Source organism: Physeter macrocephalus, unplaced genomic scaffold (assembly GCF_002837175.3).
Source record: "Physeter macrocephalus isolate SW-GA unplaced genomic scaffold, ASM283717v5 random_185, whole genome shotgun sequence".
NCBI classification, from domain to species: domain Eukaryota; kingdom Metazoa; phylum Chordata; class Mammalia; order Artiodactyla; family Physeteridae; genus Physeter; species Physeter macrocephalus.
The window spans coordinates 37,795-60,227 of record NW_021145468.1 but is presented as its reverse complement, the minus strand read 5'-3'; the positions used below and the strand labels follow the sequence as shown (position 1 = coordinate 60,227).

Sequence of the window (22,433 nt, the reverse complement as noted above, 5' to 3'; positions counted from 1 at the left end):
CCATTCTCATTTGTACTCCTTCCAGGTTTTGGGGGACCACTGGTCCAGCGGGGAGGGGAGAGGAGGAGCGGGGCCGGCAGGGTGGCGGTAGGAGCCAGTATGGGAGAACACCGCACACCTTCCATCTGCCTTCTGGGCTGGCCCAGAACATCCCTCTCTTCACCTGCTCCTGTCACCACCACGGCAGTGGCTGCCTTGGAAGAGTTCGGGGTTAGTTCCTGCTGCTGCTGTTAACAGGTCACCACCAAGTCGGTGGTTTGAAACAATGCGTATTTAGTATCTTACACTTGCGGAGGCCGGAAGTGCAATATGGGTCTCACTAGGCTGAGATCAAGGTGTGGGCAGGGCTGCGTTCTCCCTGGAGACTGCTGGGCTGAGTCAAGTTTTCCAGCTTCTGGAGGCTCTGCCCACATTCCTTGGCTCGTGGCTCCTTCCTTCACCTTCAAAGCCAGGAACCTTGCACCTCTCTGCCCTGCTTCTGTGGTCACAGCTTCCCTGGCTCTGTCCCGCCCCCTTCCTCCACATATAAGGACCTATAATTACAGGGGCCCACCGGACAATCCAAGGTACCCTGTCATCTCAAGGTCAGCTGATTAGCAAACTTCATTCCCCTTTGCCGTGTGAAGGGAGCATACTCACAGGTTCCAGGGATTAGGACGTGGATGTCTTTAAGGGCCACTATCCTGCTGACCATTTTAAAGTCCCTTGTAAAATCAGTTTATGAGCCAGGGCAACCACTGACGGGTGTTGTACAGGTAACCCCGAGCCCATCGTGAGTGACACAGGGTCCCAGGTTCCCTTTAGCTCGTGGCTTCCAGAGTCTCCTGATTCCGTCACCAGCAGACACGGGGAAGAGAACACGAGAAAGCCACTGGACGTTCACCCTTGGCCTTGAGGTGACCCGTGTCCTCCCGTTGGCCCCAAAGATGGAAGGGAGCTGGGCAGTGACAGCTGTCCACTGCAGCGGGGCCCGGGCATGGTGGAGAGTCAGCTGGCCATCTCTGCCCCGGCTGCCCATCCCCCTGGGCGGTTCATCCACGGCTCCATGAGCTCCAAGAACGTGGGTCTGAGTCTGCCCTGCTGCACCTGGATACCCTCCCCTGGTCCCTGTGTGCTTTGGGGGAGGGGTTGGGCGTCCTCATCCCCTGGCAGGTGTGGGAACGTGAGGCCCAGCCCCTTGGCTCCCTGCAAAAGACTGGCTTCCCCTCCAGGGCTCCCCTGGACCAGGCGGGGGCTTTACCTGGAGTGGCCTTCGCTTGCTTTCTCTGCTTCCTTATCCTGTCCCATCCCTGCTCCCTGGGTGCTGTTTCTTACAAATCACTCTCACACACATCCTTGTCTGCTTCTGACAAACCACCTGGGATGGCACATTTCCCAGGGCCGGCCGCTCAGCCTTGTCTGCAAGCGACACGGCACATGCGTGCACCGGCCCCCAGTGTAACCGGCCTCTGCCCGGGCTCCCCAGCCCCGTGGATAAGGGGGAGTTTACCGCAGGTGCTGTGGCTCCGCCAGCTCTCCCAGGAAGGGCACCCCAGGAGCCAAGCCAAGAGCACGGAGAACCGGGCAGCTTCCCGGGAGCTCAGCCCCTCGGGCCCAGGCTGAGTTCTTGGAGCCCGGGGGCCACGCCTGGAAGATGTAACCCTAGAGCCATGAGGACATAGCAGTAAGAGTTGCCTGGACCTTGAACCATCATAGGTACCAGCGTCCGTCCTGGGGCTACTGGGGTTTTTCCTCCTCTTTTCCTTTCTAGCCGTGTGTGTAAATCAAATCAGCGTTCGCTGGGCGTGGACATCTAAGCTTTCGCATCCAGACTGGCACTCCCTAAATTCAAATCTCTGCTCCTTCCGAGCTTCTGGTTTTAGGCAGCAACCTCTCTGCGCCTTGGTTTCCCCCTCGACTGCTGAGAAATCCAAGACTGGATCCACATCCATCGCTGAGCACCGTGCCTGGCGCTCAGAGACACGGGAGCTGGCCCTGGCCCTGCTAGGAGAGCGAGCCGGTGACCACCAGGATCCTGGCCCTGCGTGGCTTTTGTCTCTCCTTTGTTGGGAGAATGGGCTCCTGGCCAGCGGGGTTGGACCTCCGTGGCCAGGAAGGCAGGGCCTCCGATTGGGCACTGGCTCAGGCCCCGAGCCGTCCTTGGCAGGTCTCACCTGGAGTGCTGCTGGTGCTGAGTACTTCGGCGGGTGGCGCTGGGTGGACTCCCGTGCCCCGAGGCCAAGCGGCAGCTGCTCAGAGGACACGGGGGCCGGGCTTGGCTGCGGCGCATCCTGGCTCGGTGGAAGGGGGCTTTGTGCGGTGGAAGTGTCTCTCATCCGCCCTCTCTTCCCTTGTACGTCTCCAGCCAAGCTGGGATCCAAAGTCTGTTTCTTCTCCAACTAGCGACTGTTTATCTTCTCGGGAACTTCTTGTAATGCCAGGAGCACGGAGCTTGCAAGTCTGGGCAGGAGGTGGAGAAGCCCGGGCAGCCCCAGAGGCTCCAGGCTTGTAAGTCGATCTCTCCCCAGGAGCCTCTGAATATTTAGCGGGGACTCAACCGTGCTGGGCCTGAAGCCCCTTCCCTCCTCTCTCCTCCGACTGCCAGGGTCCCTTGGTTGGTGTGTGGCTCTGTGTGTCTGTCTGACTGATTCAGGTGTCCGTGACATGGAAAAGAAAAGAGAACTTGGGCAATTGAAGAAAACGATAGACTGAGTGTTGACTTCAACGAAGTTCAAAATGGCACAAAGATAAAAGCAGCTCTTTAGACCTGGCAAAATTGCTGTCACGTGGGTCTGTTTGCCCCGAACTCTTAATTTCTTTCCATTAAGTTTGTGATTAAGACTTCAGGTAGGGGGATTCCCTGGTGGTCTAGTGGTTAGGACTCGGCGCTCCCACTGCAGGGGGCACGGGTTTGATCCCTGTTCGGTGAACTAGGATCCCGCGTGCCAAAAAAATAAATACAATACAATAAAATAAAAATTTCAGGTAGAAAAAAAAGAGATCAGCTGAGCCATAGAAATGACTGTTCCGGGGCTCAGGATGGGGTGTCCCGGGGGCACCCCGGGAGTAAAGCTAGCACAGACCACCCCTCCAAGGGCTACTGCACTTGGGGCCCACCTGTCTGCCGTCTCTGCCGGGGCCTCCACCCGCCCACCACCCTGCTTTCCCCTTGACCGGGCTTAAGCTGGTAGGTAAGCTGGCACTCGGGGAACCTTGGCTCTTCTGGTTTAGCACCATAGGGATTTAACTGGCTAGAAGAGCGTCATTTGTAAGACTCTCCCTGTGTCCACACCAGCTCTCACCTATAACCTATTTAGAGCAGAAACCACTTGACATTGGGCATCTCCCAGAAGACCTTTGCTTGTGTCTTCACCATGGTTGCCTGTTGACACATCTGTCTCCACCACTACACGGCCGTTCACGTGGGGGCATTTGTTCACAGATATTTGTTGAGCACCTACTATGTGCCAAAGACTGTGCTAGGCAGCATGTGTGATGCCAGGTGGTGACAGGTGCCATGAAGCAAAATAGGGTCGGAGAACACAGAGATGAGAGTTGTGACCGTAGGCGGGCTGGTCCCAGAGGCCTTGCTGAGGAGGTGGCATTAGGCAGAGAGTTCCAGGCCAGGGGAAGCGCAAGTGCAAAGGCTCCGAGGCAGCCCACCTGCCCTCTCCGTGAAGGCAGGGACCATATTTTACTATCCTCTTTATCTTTCCGGCACCTGGCCCAGTGCACGTAATAGGTGCTCAGTCGATCTTTGTTGAGTGAATTCAAGTTTTAAGTCAGCTGGTGCTGGGGGACCAGATGGGGGGAAGGTAAAGAAGAAATGAGTTTCTTGTAAACATCGGGGGCGTGCATTTACCCGAGCTTCCTGGGCTGAGGGCTGACGTCCCAAGCAGGTCCTTACTCCACTCCGGAACTTTTCTTCCCTCTCCAGGGCTTTGCTCTAAAATATAAAATTCCAGCAGCCACGGGCTGCTTGCTTTTCCCTGAGGTTTTCCAGCGTGATGATGTTGGGGGTCAAGGGCACTTCAGGGTCACCTGCGAGTGATTGGTTCTTTGTCCCCCTGGGACTTGGCTGACTCTGGGGAGGGGCTGTGAGCTCCCTGGATGAGACACAGAGAAGAGCATTTACTGAGCAACTGTTGTGTGTCAGGTGCTGTGAGTCTGGGAACGCTTGTCTTCCTGTAGCTGTATCCGTTTCCTGCCGCTGCTGTGGCAGACCCCCACCAACTTGGCAGGTCTAAAGCAGCACAAGTTTATTACCTCACAGTCCGGAGATCAGAGATCTGACACAGGTCTCACTGGGCTAGAATCAGGGTGTCGCAGGGCTGGTTCCTTCTGGAGGCTCCAGGGGAGAATGTTTCCTTCCTTTTCCCGCTTCCAGAGGCGCCCACCTTCCTTGGCTTGTGGTCCCCCGTCCCTCCAGCCTCTTCCTTCCGTCTTCACATCTCCTCCTCCCCGCCCCTGCCTCCCTCTTACGAGGACGCCTGTGCTTGCACTGGGCCCACGGGGGTGATCTCCCCTCTCAGGGTCTGCAACTTAATCACATCTGCAAGGTCCCTTTTGTTCTATAAAGTGACGCATTCGCAGGTTCCAGAGATTAGGACATGGCCGACTTGGGGACCATTATTTGACCTCCACGCCAGTCATTCTTGCTGGGCTGAGCTGGCCACATGCGGCCCCTGGGGCGTGGAGTCCGTGCCCACGGCTGAAGAACGGGCAGGCTGGTGAGGACTGCGTGGCAAAAGAGGAATTTCCTGAGCGCTGATTCTGCACCGGGCGCCGTCGTGTGTGCTGGGACTGAACCCTCTGGCCTTGTGGCCGTGCTGCTGGGGGGCCTGACACAGCGGGTTCAGCCCCAGCAGGTGTGCTCTGGGTCACCCTGGGTCAGTTCCCTCCCCTAGAACATGAGGGTCATGATAGAACCTTTCCCCCCGGGCTGTTGCATGAAGATGACCTCAGTTCACGACCACCGCGTTTGGAATGGAGATGGGGGACCTCCGGGGGGGTCCCCACGCCACCCTGGCTGGGAGGGGCTGGATTCTCGCCCATCCCAGGAGGTTCTGGGTGCAGTGTGGTGTTTGCTCAGGAGGTGACACAACAGAGCCCTGGAATCATGGCCTAAGCCACAGCCCTCAGGTTGCCCCCCACCCCAGTTGCCATGTCTGCTGCCCATCCTGGGTACAAGGAAGGGGATTGACCCCCAGAGACCGGGCAAGGCTCTGTCCCCTCCCCTCCCCTCTCACCACTGCGCCCCGGCAAGCAGCCTGTGGGCCCACCTTCGGGTCCTTGGGTGGCCCTTTGGGCCCGGCCTGAGCCCCCCAAGGCAGTCGTGGTGCCCACCCCCAGCAAATGTCCAGCCCCTCTGTCCCCAAATACACCAAGGTGGGCTCTATCAAGGACAGAGTGGCAGACAAAGCACAGTGCCGCCGGGAGGGCTCCGGGGAGAAGGCAGCCCTCGAGCTGGGCATCTGGACCCTTGCAGGGAGGAGAGGAGAACGCTGATGACAACAGGCTCCTCCCCTTCTCCTCCGTCCTTCCCTCCTTCTCCCCACAAGTCTCCCACGGGAGCTCCTCTGTAGGTCGCCAGAGACCAGGGCCCACGGTGGGCGCCGCCCACACCCCCAGCTCCCCTGTGCCCTTCCTCCAGCCTGAGCTGAGCCGTCCTCGGCCCCTTCCCTGCAGGAATGCCCCACGGGGGCGGCGCCTGCTGCCTGGAGGGCGTCGCGGCAGCTCCGGGGACTTGGCACCCGGCACGTAGTAGGTGCCCGGTACAGCCTGGTGAATGATGGTGTGACTCAGCAAGGGTGACCTTGGTGGGGGCGTGACCCCCTTGGGGATCTGGAGGCTCCTCTGCTGCCCAGGGCGTAGGTCTCCCCTGTGCAGTAAACCCCTTGGGCCCCCTGGGTCCTGCGGGAGGAGAGCGGCGCAGGGAAGGCAGGAAGTGGCCGCCACCCTCCGGAGCGCGGCTCCTGCCTACAGCTGGCGGGGCGTGTGCCAGGCCGGGGGTGGGGGGGGGGAGGGGGGAAGGCTGGGGGGCGGGGGGAGGGCGGCCGCGTGGTTGTGCTGTGGCTCGCCGGGCAGCCCTGGCTTGCACGCGCTCCGTCTCTCAGCTGACTTCCCGGGAGTCCGCTCCGAGCTGGTCTGCAGACCTGGGCGAGAGGCTTTCTCTGCCCCTCCCGCCTGGCTGCTCCGCCCCCTCCCCGCCCCCGCCCCCAGGCCGAAGGGAGCCGCTCCGAGATGGCCAGGCCAGGGGGCCAGGGGCTGGGACTGTCAGTTCTCATGGACCGGAAGAGCCCCAAGTGGCCAGTGCTCCTGCCGGGTGAGTCCCTGGGACGGCCCCACGGCGGGGGCGGGGGGGAAGCGGGGGTCCTGGGACGGTGCCCAGACTCACAGGACAGAGGCAGATGCTGAGCAGGGACTCGGTGAGGGGGGCACGTCCTGGCTGCAAGGGCACCGAGGCGCATGTGTGGAACGCAGCACGGCCCAGGGGACGCATGGAATGTCCCCAGGGCCCGGCATAATGGCCTCAGTCTGCGCCGGGGCCCAAGGGCAAGCGTTGGGATGGTAAGGGGGCGCAGCAGAGCACCGAGGCATGGCAGCAGGTGCCGCAGCCCTGGGTGCCCCCGGGCACGTCCCCGCCGCCCCCGCCGCGACAGCCCCTCTGCGCACTGTGCCGTCTCGGGGCTCAGGCTGGCGCGGGGCACCTGGGGGTGCGCACAGGGGAGCCTGCTGTCCTCCCAGCCTCTGGAGGTGAGGCCCAGAGCCAGGTGGCTCACAGAGGTCCCTGAATCCTACCGTCCCTTCCTGCAGAGGGGAACCTGAGACTCAGAGGAGGCAGCGTCGCTGCTGGGGGCTGCCCAGCCCCTCGGGACAGAGCCGGCTCTAGAACCCAGGTGACCCATCTGCCAAGCCCCCTCCTGCCGCCGAAAGTGGGAGGAAAAGGGCGGGAGGGCTGGGAGAGGAGCCGGGCGGATCTGGGAGCTCAGGAGCAGGTGGAGGAGGCCAAGGGACAGCCTCCGAGGAGGTGCTGGGAGGGACGTAGGTGTGCTCGGCACAGGTAATGCTGAAGCCCCACAGCACCCCGTTCCATACCAGGTGCGGTGCGAGGGCTCCTCCCCCTCCCCCTCCTCCCATCACCGCCAGCTGCGTGGCCCCTAGGACGGCATGCGGGGCCCTGGGCTGGGAGGTGGGGGGCGTGCCCTCTAGTCCTGACCCTCCACTCCCTGCCTTGGATTTAATCTGAACACACTGACAAGGGGAGCGCACTCCCGTGCCCATCCACAGGGTGGTTGGCTGTGAGGTAGTGAGCTCCCCATCCTCGATCGTATGCGAGCAGGAATCACCAACCCATTGGAGGGGTTGTAGAGGCGCAGAGGTCAGACGGGAAAATCTTCCTTCCGTGTCTCAGATTCCAGGTCCCTCCTCCTCTGTGTGCCCCAGCGAGAGGGACTGTAGCAGCTGGCGTTTAGTGAGCACCTACTGTATACTAAGGCTCTTTGCCACCCTTGGCAGAGGCCAGTGCACCGAACCTTCACCACACCCTGTGTGCGGGCGCCGTTCTTCCCCCACGTTCCAGATGAGAAGACCGAGGCACGGAGGTTCGGGTGACTGGCTGATGTCCCCAGGCCAGTCAGTTGAATGGCAGAACTGGGGTGAAAGTGTGGCACAGAGTTTGCGTCCTGCCCCACCATGCAGGATAAGATGTACCCTCAATTACAGGAAGGCCAACCCCATTTAGGAAAATGTTTCCTAAGCTTTGAGAAGTCCAGAAGGTTCTCCAGAGGCAGTGCGGGGCTTTGGCTGGGAGGACAGTGGGCTGTGGCTTTCCAGGCCCCAGCCTGGGGCTGTGGCTTCCCAGGACTGGGCAGCCCCAGTCCTGCCAGGACAGGCAGGTGCCAGGCAACGAGGCACCTGTGGTGATGGGAGACGGGGCACCTTGTCCTCCCGGGGAGGGGGCGGGTGCGGGGACCCCGGGCCCAGCCTGCCTCGTCGGTGCTAGAAGGGCAGCCAGGGGCCGTCATTGGCTTTGTTCCTATCACGAAGGCACAGCCCAGACTCCAGCCCCTTCCTCACACCCTTGGCAGCCAGACAGGCCACCTTCGCCCCAGGCAACTGCAGGCCCGGTACCCAGTGTCTGCGCTTCCTGGGATCCCCCAGACCCTCTTTAAACAGAGGACTGAAGCTGAGCCCTGGCCTGGGTCCTGGGCGTGGGGTCTCGGTGGGTAGCGTGTCCCTTCCTCTAGAGGCAGCTCAGCCCCGCCTCTTGCAGGAAGCCTTCAGCTATTGCTCCATCCTCAGAGCCTCCCTTCCCCGTCTCTCCCAATATGACATCTTTTTCTCAGCCCCAGAGTGAGAAGGGAGCTCCCTTGACTTCACTCAGGTCTAAACCAGGGCACATGTGAAAACGCAGGCGGCACGATTAACCTGTTACCTGGAGACATTAGCTGAAAACCAGGAGTGTCCTGGGCCAACCAGGACATACAGTTGCTTGGCTTATACCGTGCTTGTTGGCCATTTGCGTGTTGCCTTCTTTGGTTCTTTTTCTTGTCAGATAAAACAGACAAAAAAGGGAAGGGGAAAGGAGGGAAGGGAAAGATTCAAAGCACGGGCTCTTGTGTTGCCGCTTTCTAGTGGAGCCTCAGCTTCCTCATCTGTAAAGTGGGCGTGCTGGGGCAGCTCTCACGTAGGGTCAACGTGAGGTCAAATGAGGCTGTGCGCATAGAAAACGTTCAGTCATACTGTCCTTGTTTCTGGGAAGTGAGCTGTCTTTGCCTGCATCCTTCCGGCACCAAACTAGTGCCAGGCAGGGCCTCAGGTGTACTGATTGCTTCCTGCGAGAGGGTCTGCACACAGTAGGTGCTCAGTATCCTTTCTAGAAGGATGGATGGATGGACATTGGGGGATGGATGGGTGGGTGGATGGATGGATGGATAGTGGAGGATGGATGGATGGGTGGCCAGATGGATAGTGGAAGATGGGTGGATGGATGAATGGATAGTGGAGGGTGGGTGGGTGGATGGATGGATGGATAGTGGAGGATGGACGGTTGGATAGATGGGTGGGTAGGTGGATGGGTGCGTGGAAGTTTGGCTGAATGAATAGTGAATGAATGTTGGGTCTCCTCTCATCCCAGGCAGGCCTGGAGACCCCAGCCGACTGGCAGCAGGTAGCCCAGGGCTAGTGTGACTGTGCTTTTGTCCCCACGGTCCCCCGCGGTTGTGCATTGCCGTGGCAGGGCCACACTCTCTGCATCTCCTCCGTAAGCCACAGGCCCTGGCTGCCCACCAGGCCTTTCTCCCTCCCTCCCTCCCTTTGGGCACCATCAGGACAGACAAGTCAGGTGGGTTTCAGATCAGCGGCTCCTTGCCGCCTCTCTCTGGGGGCTCTGTGTGTGTGCGTGTGTGTGTGTGTGCGTCTGTCTGTCTCTCTGTGTGTCTCTGTGAGTACGTGTGTGTATCTGTGTGTGTTGGCGTGTGGCGGTCTGAGTCTGTGGGCGTGTGTGGTTTTATGTGCGTTTCGGTGTGCGTGTGCGTGTGGGCCCAGCAGGCCCAGCAGGCCCAGCAGGCGGCGTGGCCCCTGTGGCTTCAGGCTGAGCGAATTAGTGTGCAGACAGTGGCTTTGGTAACTGGCCAGGTCTGCTGTCCCTGGAAGCTGTGAGGGGCGTGGACGTGACACGAGTCTGACCTGCTGGTTCGAGGGGGGCTGTGGAGGAGAGGGCCCCTGAGGCTGGCTTTTGGGACCCTAACCCCCTCATCCTGGGCCACCCACTGCTGCCCCGAGGCCAGAAGAAGGCTCTCGTCCTCTGCGGGTGGGGACAGATGAGTGGACAAGGGCCAGCCTCCCTGCCCCTTCACTGGGGACAGTGGTACCACGCCCTCCCTTACGGGGGCTAAGAAACCATTCCTGGCACCTCTCGCTCCCCAGATGTGGTGTGAAAAGTGGGGCTTTGGACCTGGTTGTCCCGGGTTCAAATCCCCTTACTGCTACTTATTGCTCTGTGCCCTGGACAAGCTGCCTAACTTCTCTGGGTCGTTTCCCGACATGAACCAGGGCTGTGAGGATGGAGTGGGTCAGGACCCGAGGCCCCCGGGACAGCCCAGCTCAGCAGCATGAACTGTCAGCACCCTGATTTTCACTGTCCCAATCATCATTCTGTTTTCCTTGTCCGGGAGCATCTGAATCCGTGTCACCCCTCCCCCTGCCCTACCACAACCCACTTCCTCCAGGTGGAGAGAAAGGCAGGAACCTCAGGACCCTGACTGGGTCAGGGAAGGTCCCATCTGACCCTCACCAGACCTGGGGCGGAAGCAGCCAACCAAGGTGAGACACAGCCCCCTTGTCTGGAATGTCCAGAGGTCACAGGAAGATGCCATCCTGGGGGCGGCTTCCAGCCACTCTCCCCCACCCCCAGCGTCCCAGCCTCTGCTCCTATCCCCCTCACCCAGCAGGCTACAGGAAGGGAAGGAGCATTCATCAAGAACCTACTGCACGCCAGTCCTCAAGTCATTAGCCCCACTTTACAGATAAGGAAACCGAGTCTCTGAGCCGTGGGAGGTTTACCCCAGGCATACGCGGGGCGTGGGACCAGCCCCAGCCAAAGCAGGAATTCCCGCCAGGAACCAACCTACACACTCTGCGTGGGCCTCCCTCCCACCTCTTTAGACCTGAGCCGCTGCCCCCTAAGCCCCTCTGGCCCCCAGGCAAGGCTCCAGCCCGTCCCCAGCTTCTCCCCCCGCTCCCCGCAGGAGGCAGAGCCCGGGGAGACGGCTAACTGCACATTCTCAGGAACCAGACCCCGCAGGCAGATCTGTGCGCCCTGTGTGAGCCTCAGTTTCCCCATCCGTGAAATGGGGATGACTGAGGATGTTCATCTTCTCTAGTGTGGGGAAGGCCGGGCTGTTGAGGCCCCACCCCTGTCCCCAGGGCCTGGTCCGGGGTGAGTTCAGAGCTGGGTGGGCTGGTCTGGCCGCCTCACGTCTCCCTGATGGCAGGTTTGGGCACAGACAGAGCCTGCGGCCTGGCGGTGTGCGGTGGTGGTTTTGCTCCCCTGCCCGCCTGCCCTCCTGCCCGCCGTGTGGTCCCAGCGGGGGCACGTGAACACAGCCTGGCTCTGTTCTCGGAGCTTTGGGAGGCGGGCTGTCACGGCAGGAGCCAGGCGCTGGAGGGAAGCCCAGAAGTGGGGGAGGGGCAGCGGATGTCTGCGCCTTCCCTCACCCTCAGCGCCAGGCCCTGCCAAGCCACAGGTGCCCCCGCAGCACAGGGTGTGAGTGGAGGGCTGGGGGCGCCTGGGAGGGGGGAGTACAGGATAGCGAGGAGGGGGTTTTGGTGGGCGGAGCCGCCCCCCTCTGTTCTGGGGCTTTAGAGGTGTCCAAGGCAACACAGGTTGGTCGGCACGGCCACCATCACCAGGGCTGCAGGTCCCGCTGGATTTCCGAACTGCTCCTGCCGTTGTGCAGGTTGTGCACTGCACAATCTCAGGGGGCCTTTGGGTAGAGTTGTGCAGTGTGCAGTGGCCTAGGGCCTCCCTCCCTTCTGCACCTACCATATTTTGATTTTCGGTTCTGGAATTCTGGTCACCTTTGATCAGAAGCCTGGAATGTTCATGGGGGTGACATGTGTGAATGATTGTGGGTGACAGGGTACCCATCATGGGCTGCACATAGTGTGGAGGTTAGGGGGGTTGCAAGAAGCCCTGTCTGTTCTTCAGAGGTCAGAGTGATGTCTGCGTGTCCGAGTGTCCCGTGTGTCCCCTTCTCCACGGGCGTCTGTGTAACATCAGAACTTTGTGGGTACCGTGTCTCCCTGCCCCCCACCTCGTTCTCTCCTTTGCCTCCTAGCTCTCCTTGCCAAGATATAACGTCTTAACTCTAGGGCTCACTGTGGGCTGCTGGCCAAACAGAACGTGGGAAGAGAGACACCAACTGAAACCTTTCCTAGCTGTGTGACCTTGGGCAAGTTACCTAACCTCTCTGTGCCTTCGTTTCCTCATCTGAAAAGTAGAGGTAATAGACTACATCGTAGGGTTGTGGGGAGATTAAATGAGATAATGGTGAAAAGCACTTCGAGCCGGGACAGCGTGTAGAAAATGCCAGCTGCTTTCTCACTCCATGTGCCCTGAGTAGAAACTGCCAGCTTTGATCTTTCCTCTGACCCCTGGAGGTCCTGGCAGGCAGGAGGCTGGGGTTCACCTTGTTCCCCAGGGGTGGCTGGCACCAGGCTTGGCACAGGGTGATCCCTGGAGGCGTGGGCCCCCTGCTGCCCCGGATCCTTTGTCCATGCGGCCCCCCCCCCTCCCCGCTGCAGGGAAACCGCAGGCTCGGCACTGCCGCTCAGCCTTATCTCTGGCCTTCTGCAGACAGCCCTGTCCCCGGGAAAGGGGTTTATCAGCCTGGTCATCTGTGCCCCAGGAGGCTTGGAAAAACATGTGGTCTAGTGGCAGGGAGCTCGGAAGGAGGCCAGCGGGGGGCCGGGGGAGCAGGGGCATACCCACGCTGGCCTGACATGGCCCCCCACTTCCTCCATGGGGGGCTCTGGGCACCTTAGGAAGGGCCAAGTCTCCAGACTCCCTTCCCAGCTTCCGTGACATTCAGGCCCCACTGGCCCCTTCCCCAGCCCGTGGACTTGGTGCCCTCCACGCGGCCACCGACCACTTGGGCGTCTGGGGCTGGCCTCCCAGGGAGCCTGGCCTGGGTCCGGAGGAGGGAAGCTGGGAAACCCATTTCAGGGCCGTGAGCCGTGGGAAGGCCCCCCGAATGGCCAGAGAGACCCAGTCCTCTGCCCTTACAGGAGCAACAACTCTCGCGTGTTGAGCGCGTATTGAACAGGGCGGCCCTGCTCGCCATGCTTTGTACCAATTCACTCTTTGACTCCTCCTCACATGTCTCCTAAGCCAGGACCATTCATTAACCCATCTTAGAGACCGGGAGACTGAGGCCCGGGTGAACCTTTGCACCCTGCAGCCTTGTGCACAGCCTGGGTCTCTGGGCGCAAGGGACAGTCACCTTGGGGATGGAAGAGGGTCCCTTTGGTCCCTGGCCATCCGGCTACCCTAGCGCCATTCTGCCATCATCTCCCCCTCCCTTTGCTCCCTCCCATCCCCTCGGGGAGAAGTCCTGCTAAACCAGTGGTGGAGGTAGCAGAATTGGACCCTCCCCAATAGGTGCAAACAGCCAGAGAGGCAGCTGGAGATTTTAAATATCTGGGTTCAGATCCCAGCTCGGGCACCTACTGGCTGCAAACCTGGACAAGCCTCCTAGCCCTCCGGGTCACTCGGGGGGCATGTACCCTTTCCACATCCCAAGAACAACCCCCCAGGCCTTGGCCCTGCTGCTGGCTCTTCCCCAGAGGCCAAGGGCTCTCCCTCTCTTGCCTCAGATCTGTGGGCGAAGTCGCACTCTCCGAGGGCGCCCTGTCCACCTCTTCTAAAACGTCAACCTCCTGCCATGTCACATCCCCGTCCTTAGGCTGTCCTGGGCATGCGTCACCACCGCGTGTGTTTTTCACTGGCTCTCTTTGATTATCGTCTGTCGTCCTCACTGGACGGGCAGCTCCAAGAGGACAAGAATTTCCACCTGTTCTTGTTTCTCTCAGTCTCCCCAGCACCTAGCTCAGTGCCTGGCACATAGTAGGCCCTCAATAAAAATACATGTCAAATGAATTGAATTGACAGATCAGCCAAATAAGAGAACTAAGAGTTTCTTCACTTTTCCTCTTATTGATTAATTGCTTGATTATTACCCCCACCTTGCTCCTGAAGAGACGATGGGTTCTCCTGACAGGTGCTCACTTGATGGGCACATAGTAGGTACTTCTAAGTATCGGTGTCCTTCCCCGCCCCCATGCTGAGCAGCTGCTCAGGCCCCCAGGCCTCCGGTTCTCATGGATCAATTGAGGTCTCACCAAAACAGAGCCAGCAGCCCCATTCCGGGGTAGGGGGATGCATTTCCTGCCGCCCCCGCCCCCTCCCTGCGGGTGCCAGCTCAGGCTACCCTGCCTGGACCCCACTCCCTGATGGGCTAGGAGACCACCAGCAGGGCCGTGAGGGTCCTGGAGCCCGGCCACCTGGGTGTGTGTTCTCTCTGCTCCCTGACCCCCAGCCCAGCCAGTAGGCGAGGGAAGCAGGTCACTGCAGTCACCCTCCCGCTCTGGCTCCCAGGAGATAAGACCCTTTGCAGGTCCAGGGCATGGCCATTGAGAGGGTGCCTGGCCCGCTGGCCTTCCTGCCCAGTCCACGCCTACTGGGTGCCAAGCTTGGTGGCTAAGGGGCTTATTTTCCGAATCCAAAGATAGGACATCAGGTATTTGGCCTTGGGAGGTCAAAACCTTGTCATTCCCAGAACATTCTGGTGGATTATAAGGACCGCAGGACTGGCCAGGAAATTCTAACGTGGACGGTCACCATCTCCCTGAATGATAGCAGGAGGTCAGAGGTAGACACCTTGTCCTCAGGGATCTTAAAGTCCAGCTGGGCACCCCAAGGGTTAAGGGCATGCAGCTGAGGAAGTCTGGGAGGGCTTCCTGGAGGAGGAGAGACAGAGCTGTAACTGGAAGGATTCCGAGATGCAAAGGAGGACGGTTGAGGTCTTCTTGGAGACAGAGCGAGGCTATTCCAGTGGGGAGGGGTGGTGCTTCTGGGCCTCATCTGAATTGGGGGGATGTTGAAGCTTCCCCCATCTCCTCCCTGAGCCCCGGAATCAGGGCCTTGTTTCTGCACATGAGGAAACTGAAGCCTGGGGAGCCGCTGGTCAAGGTCACAAGCAAAGACAGAGGTGGGGGAAAGTGAGGTGAGGAATCCCCTCTCTGTTGCCCAGGTGCCCCCACCTCCCGGCCCCCAACCATGGTCGGGTTTAGTGTTGAATCTCAGACATTTGGTCTGTGCTCTGCAGTAGACGGTAGTGGTTTGAAGTCCTGACATAAACATGGTTAACAGATTGGCCTCATTTGGTGTGGCCCCAGATCTAATTGGATCCAGTTAACGCTCACTGGGGGGTCTGAGTCAGTAGCCCCTGATCTATCATCCAGCCTGCAAACCAGCCCCTCCACTGCTCCTGCCCCCGGGGAGGTGCCATCCTGCCCAGGTGGGAGGCATGCCTTTTCCCAGTCTTTGCATTTTATTCGGGGGCCTGTGAATTTCCAGGTGGCTGTGGGAGCCCGCCGGTAAAGTCTTGGCAATGCACGTTAATTTAAATTTTTTGTATCGAGATAGAATTCACGTAACATAAAACTAGCCATTTTAAAGCGAATAACTCCGTGGCATTTAGTCCATTCACAATGTTGTACGGCCGTCACCTCTTTCCAGTTCATCGCTCCCAAAGGAGCCGCCGTACCAATTAGTTATTCTCACTCCCCCTCCCCGCCAGCCCCTGGCAACCACTAACCTGCTTTCTGCCTCTATGGATTTGCCTCTTCTGGACGTTTCACATACATGGAATCATACGATGTGTGGTCTTTTGTGTCTGGCTTCTCTCGCTGAGCATGTTTTCAAGGTCCATCCATGTTGCAGCTGTGGCGGGAATTCATCCCTTTTCTTGGCTGAATAATATTCCACTGCCTGGATGTGCCACATTTTATGTATTCGTTCTTCGGCTGATGGACACCTGGGCTGTCCCCACATTTTGGCCATTGTGATGAATGCTGCTGTGAACATACCTGTACAAGCTTGACTTGGAACACTTGTTTTCAGTTCTTTGGGGTATACAGTTGACCCTTGAAAAATGCAGGGCTTAGGGGAGCCAACCCTTCGAGCAGTTGAAAATCCTCTTATAGGAGGATTGATACCCTCGGCCCTCTGCACCTACGGTTCCTCTGCATCCTCAGATTCAACCAACCATGGATCCTGTAGTACTGTCATGTTAACTATTGAAAAAAATCCACGTATAAATGGACCCGCGCCATTGAAACCCGTGTTGTTCAAGGGTCAATTGTATACCTAGGAGTGGAATCTGCTGGGTCATACTCTGAATTTAATTTTATTTCATAAACATGTATAGTGCCCTGACTAGGTGCAGTTTTGTATTCACGGCAACCCCTAAGAGGCAGGCACTGTTAGCCCCATTTACGGATGAGGAAACAGAGGCATGGCAGTTAGACAGCCAGGAATTGATCCAGGCAGTCAGACCCTGGCAGCTCCCACTAACGCGGAACCGAGGCCAGCAGCTCTGTGCGGGGTAAACCCGAAGCCGGTGTGTTCGTTCGTAGAGAGAAGTGTCACCAAGGATGAGCTGGAGGTGGGTACCTCTCCGGGTCAGGCGCCTCTCCTGACAGCAGCCTGGGATCACCGTGCTGACCAGGGGGCCGGCTCCGCGGGCCCCCCTGGGGCTCCCCTGCCCGCTCGCGGGGGTGTCATGTCAGGAATACATGAACGCAGTGCAGGCCGTCAGCCAGCTCCGCTCTCCTGGGCCCCTGGACTTCTCAGAGCCCCCGCTGCTGCTGGCGCCCGTCCTGCGGGTGGTGGACTCGTCCACAGGGCATCGGTCACGTGGTCCTGGGCCCCGGCTGGCCACCCCCCGGAACGTGGTTATCTCCCGGCCACACGCTCCTGCGCGGCCGGGGACACCGGCGGCTCCGATGGCTTATCTCCCCGGCCTGTCGCTCCCTCCCCAGTCCCTCCAAGTCTGGCTTTATCTCTCCGTTCTGGGCCCTTCCTTTACCCACAAGCCCTGGCTGCCCGTGGGATGGGGGCCGGAGCCTCGGTGGTCCCGGACCCTCGGGGCAGAGTTTCCTCCCCAAGGCTAATCACCCACGAGGCCCCCGCTGTGAGCGCTTGTGTCCGAGAGGACACGCAGCGACCCCAGGATCCTCCGGGCACTCAGCCCCCAGTCTCTGCAGTGTGGGTAACTGAGGAAAATCCCTCCCAGTCTCACAGCCCAGAGGGACCCCAGGGCAGACAGCCAGCCCCTCAATTTCCCAATGACAGAGGCCGGGGCCCGTGGGGGACCTGCTGGGGGACCCTCAGCTGGCGCCCGGCCCGGGGAGCCCACCCCTGGACTCCGGGTGAGTTGGAAGGATGGAGTGGGCGTGGGGGCGGAGCAGGTCAAAGTGCTTCTGATTAAGAGCGGAAATTCTAGAAGGCCTCCTCCTTCCCGTAGGCTCATCTGGGAGCAGGGACATACTGCAGCACCCTGCAGCTTGGGGCAGCCGCCGGGCACTGCACCGTGGCCTCGCGGGCCTGCTGTGGGCACACGGAGCTCCGTTCATGGATACAGGCGTGTGCGCGCACACACACGTACACACACGGTTCCCAGCTTGTACACACACGGAGCTGCCCGCGTGGGTGTGCACACAGCCTTAGTGCGTAAGCACACGCATCTGCTCACATACGTGCACTCAGACACACAGTCTGTCTCACACTCAAGCATCCACACAGAGCTCGCAGCACACTCACACACACACAATGGTATGCTGTGTGTGTGTGTGTGTGTGTGTGTGTCTCTCTCTCTCTCTCTCTCTCACACACACACTCCTCCCCCAAGGCCAGCCTGGGTGACTTCGCATCTCCTCAGAAGCTGCCCACAATTGACTATTCATGCTTCCCTCTAATTGCCTCCTGGGTGTTTGTCTGCTTGTGGTGGGGAGCCAAGGCCGGAGGATCTTGAGTGGTCTTGAGGGTGGGACTGGGAAAAGAGGGGTCTGCCATTAAAGGGACCCGTCCAAGGGCAGGAAATCATCAGGCCAGGGGTGGGAGGACCCTTGGGAAGACCCCATGTGCCTCCTACCTGCAGAGCCTGGGGTCCGAGTGAACCACTGGCCTCTAAGCCACAGGATTGTCTTTGGCCCGGAGGCTGCTGTCATCAATCCTTGGCTCTTCCCTGTGGGGCTTGGCAGCCACCCCCAGCTGTGGTTCAGATCCTGGTAGGTTTTCCCCTCAGAATGCAATCAATGTCAGCCATCCCTCCACGTCGGAGGAGACTTCCTTTGCCAAAACCGCTTCTCAGAGTGTCCCTCCCCAGAGCTCTCTTCATGCTGAGAACCAGTCAGCGTCACCTCCCTCCATGATGAGAACAGGCTCAGAGGGGCGTAGTGATGTGCCAGTGGGGACCACCCAGCCCAGGATCCTGATCTGGGGTCCCAGAGACACACACCCGCTGAGAGAACGGGGACTGGGCCTCCTTACACTGGCTGAGACCCCTCCCCTGAGGATGTGGCAGGGGTGGCAGGGTGGCCTTCATCCTGCCGTGAAACATAGCCGACAGGCGCCGGGTGCTGGCTTCCCTCCCAGCCCAGCTGTTTACTTGCTGTGTGACCTCAGGCCGTTCTCTCAACCTCTCTGAACTTTCATTTCCACACCAACAATATCACCAACCCACAGCCTCACCAGGAGGATCACGCGAGCTCCTGCTAGTTGGGCCGCACGGGACCTACAGAGTAGGCCATGAGCCAGTGGTCTGTGATATTATCAGGAGAAAAGATTTCGTTTACCTGTTCCTCTGTCCCCTGGGCCTAGCTCTCCCTTCTCATACAAGCTGGGACCTGTGTGGCAGCTCAGTCCACAGAAGGGCCGAGAGCTCGCGGCCAGGCGTGAGGGTGGCACGTCCTGAATGCCTAGCCTTTACCTTCGGGGACCTTGGTGAGCTCCGCCGAATTGAGTCCTGACCTCCTGAGGGGATACATTCGTGGGCGGAGGGGTGGAGTGACTTGAAGCTGGTCCCGGGCGGAGGGGCCTGGGAAAGGGGCACAGAACAGGCGTGTCCAAGTCTTGTGGGCCTTTCCTGTGCCCGGGGGGCTCTTTGGTGAGTGACCAGAGGACCAGGGGAGGGTGGGAGATCCACTTCTGGAGCAGGCCTGCTCTGCCTCCGGCCACGTGGAGCCGCCGCCGAGCCAGCTAAGGGTGCTGGGTGCCGGGCCCTGCCCCGCCTGCCCTCCAGAGCCGCTTTCTCTGATGAAGGTCTCGCCGGCTCCCTGTCAGCTTCCCCGGGCCCCACGTCGCTCCATCAGATGGGAGGCAAGTCCGTTCTTGCCCTCCACGCTGGGCCCAGCGGGGCAGGGCCCCACCTCAGCAGGTGTTTGGGGGTGGGTGCCAGCCAGTAGCTGCTTGTCTGGGGCAGGGGTGGGGGGTCCGAGGGGGGAAGCACGCTGATTGTGTGTCTCTTGGGGCGGCCCCCACTGTTGCAGCCCACCCCGCCCAGGCACCTGGAGACATTCACAAGCTCGCGGACGCAGGGCCTGGTGGGAGATGCTTGCTTCCGGAACCCAGCGCCGGCTGCCGCCTCCTCCTTGGGGTCCCCGGGGAACGGGGCGGGGGGGGCAAAGCTGAGCTGAGTGCCGTGGCTTAGCTGGAGCCCCGGCAGCGGAGGAGGGGTGTCCGGAGCCCCCCACCAGGGTCGGGCTGGCTGCTGACGGATGGTCATGGGACCCGGAGAGTCTGATGAAGTTCATTATCCACCTGCCCGCGCTTTCGCCTCCCCCCGCTTTCGCCTCCCCGCGCTTTCGCCTCCCCGCTCTCCCAAGGCAGCCGGTGATCCATCCTGGAGCCCTTCGGAGGCCTAGGCAGTCACGGGGTCATAGATCACTCCCTCGCGGAGTCGGAGCCGGACGGCAGGGTGGAGCCGTTAAGGATGACCACTGGTGACCCCCGGGCCAGGCTGACTCCAGCTCTGCGTCCAGTTCCAGATGGACCCTGCCACTCCCTGAACGTGGGTGCCCGTGGGAGCGGACCGAGGGACGGCTTCAGGGTGGGTGCATGCTCCCCGGAGGGTGGGTGGCCCCAGGGGAGGACGGTTCTTCATTTTGCATCACTTTGCCGGCCCGTGTGGGGCTTCCCGGGGCCGTGTGACAGCTGCCCCTTTGGTCAGGGCCTCTCTGCGGTGGGTCAGGGTTGACGGGATGCCAGCCTGGAGGCCACCCTGACCTCCCGCTCTGTGTAAACACCGTGACCGCAGGTGGAATGCTTCACACGCTGCCTTGCCCCTGTCCGGCTCAGCAGCCTGGCCTGCAGAGACTGGAATGGTGGCAGACATCCCGGGCCCCCCCGTATTAACAGCCCTCCTGCCCCCAAACCAGTGGATTCCAAAGCCGGGCAGGAGTCCCATCCTGCCCGGTTCAAACCCCAGCCTCGGCGTCTTAACCTGCTGTGCAAATGGGCAAGCCTCTCTTGCCTCAGTTTTCTCATGTGTGAAATGGGATAGTGGAGTTTTGGGGTGATGAGATGCGTTGTAAACGGGATGTACTTTTGGCGGCACTGGGGACCGAGCGCTCCGGAAGTGAGGTTTGTTGCTATTATTGCTGACAGCAGCGGCAACATTAGTTCACAGCTCAGGCTCAGATTCCAGCTGTGTGACCTCTGAGCACACGCTTACCCTCTCTGGGCCTCAGTTCCTTGACCTGTCGGATGATGAGAAGATTGAACAGGCTCACTCACGAAAAGCCTTGGAAGGGAGCCTCCGGGGAGTCAGCGCCCAGGGAAGATTAGTTCCGGTTGTGGGGTGCTGGAAACAGCTCCCCACTGCCCTCCTGGGATGTTCCATTGTGCAATGGGAAGGGAGAAAAGAGGGCTCCCGGTCAGTAGGCCCCAACAGTGAGACTCTGGGCCGGGCCCGTGGACATGAGCCAGACACTCGTCACGTCCAGGTGGGGAAACTGAGGCACAAAGGCTTGGTGACCCCCACGCCATCGCAAGCAGTGTCCTCACCCAGCTCCCCGAGTTCCTGACAGTTTGAGAGTGGGGCTCTCAGAGCCCCTTGAAGGCTGCAGGGAGCCTTGCTGGGGTGTCCCCACTCCCGTCTGACACTGTGGTTTCTGGAGATGGCTTTTCTGGTCCAGGACCGGCAGGTTCTGCACGCAAGCTGCCCGGGGTCTGCACCGTAGACTCTGGGCCTGAGGAGGGGGCCAGCTCCCCGAGGACCCGAGGGCCCCGCCTCCAGGCCCTGCCCAGTCCCACCCGCACCAGTTTCCCAGAATCGCCACTTCCCAGCTCCCGGCCTCCTCACCACCCGACTGGAGCCCCACCGCAGCCGACCTCCCGTGGCCACTTCTCTCCTGGTCCTGCAACAGGGCCTTTGCCCTGGCTCTTCCCTCCACCGGGAATGCCCGAGCCCCAGCGCCCTGCGTGATTGGCTCCCCTTCCCCTTCGGGCCTCAGCTCCAATGTCACCTCCTCCGTGAGGCCCTCTGGATCACCCGATCTGATGACCTCCCCAGTGGAATCCCTCATCCTCAATCGCCTTGATTTGCTTCCTTCTTCATACTTGGCACAAATCACCCAAAATTGTCTTGTTTATTGATTTCCATGGTTTTTAAAATCTCCCTTGGCCAGAACATAACTATTGTGTGAGCTTATGCTTCTCTTTTGTCCACTAGTGTGTCCCCAGAACGTGGAATGGTGCCTGGTGCAAAGTAAGTGCTCAGTAAATATAATTGGCTGCACAGATGAGTGGATGGAAGGACAGACAGGTGGGCGGATGGAAGGAGGAAGGCAGGGAGGACACTTGGGTGGGTAGACGGGGGCGCGGGCCGAAGGAAGAAAAAAGAGAGGAAGCCAGGCTTCTTTCCTTCCCCTGACCCAGTTCTGTCCACCGATCGGGGACGGCGGGGGGTGGCTGGCGGCTCTGTCTTGGTGGCTGGGTTGTGACAAGGTGGGTTAGAGGAATCACCTCCAGGCAAGGTCACAGGTGTGTTACAGAGTCTAAAAGGTGGAGAAAATCTCTGTGATGTTGAGGCCCCTCTCGGGACCTGGGAGTGGCCGTTTGATCAAGAAAGGCCACTGAGTCCTGGGGCCTGCAAGCCAGGTGCTGCAGGGAGAGGTGGCCCCCGCCCAGCAGCAGCCAGGGCCTGCCCCGGCACCATCTGGGGCTGTGCGATTGAGCGGAACCTCTCGGAGAAGCTGCTGGACCTATACCAGGGTGTGTGTGTTGGGGCCCGCGGTGAGGGGAGCCAAGTGCATTTGCATCAGACTTGCACGCAGGTGGTGTCAAGCCTGGCTGTTCAGAGCTCCTTCAGGTGGTCCTGTCTCTGCTTTTCCTCCTGCCCCCCACCCTCCACCCTTTGTCACCGTCCCAGACACCCTAAAACGGGGAGGAGGGTGCCCTGCTCTGCTGGTTGAGCCTCCAGGGTCTCCCCTTCTGTGTAAAAAAGAATAATCCTTATTCTTATTTACATGGAAGCCTGGAGTCCTTCCTGCTGAAGCCGCTACCTGTATTAACCCACTGAATCCTCACAACCCCACAAGGGAGGTGTGGCTGGTGGCCCCATTTCACAGAGGAGCCAAGTGAGCCGCAGGGAGTGGAGTCGCTGACAGGCAGCCACGCGGCGGATAGACCTGAGCTTAGCGCTTTGTGTTTCTGGGGTGCTGAAGTCTCACGAAGACCCCATGGATGGAGGTGGGCTCTTCGCCCATTTCACCCGAGAGGGAACAGAGGCAGTGTGGACTCCTGAGAAGGGGCAGAGAGAATAAAGCGCCAGCTGTGCTTGGGAACGCGCTCAGATGCATCCTCAGATTGGGCTGGGAGGTCCACG

At 60.0% G+C, this 22,433-nt stretch overlaps 1 long non-coding RNA gene across 1 annotated transcript; it reads left to right on the top strand.

Moving 5' to 3' along the window:
• Positions 1–6,193: 6,193 nt before the first annotated feature.
• On the top strand, positions 6,194–22,190 carry LOC114484932 (uncharacterized). The gene is made up of 3 exons (XR_003678305.2): positions 6,194–6,304; positions 21,279–21,314; positions 22,147–22,190. It is a non-coding gene; the product is annotated as an uncharacterized lncRNA (long non-coding RNA).
• Positions 22,191–22,433: the final 243 nt, after the last annotated feature.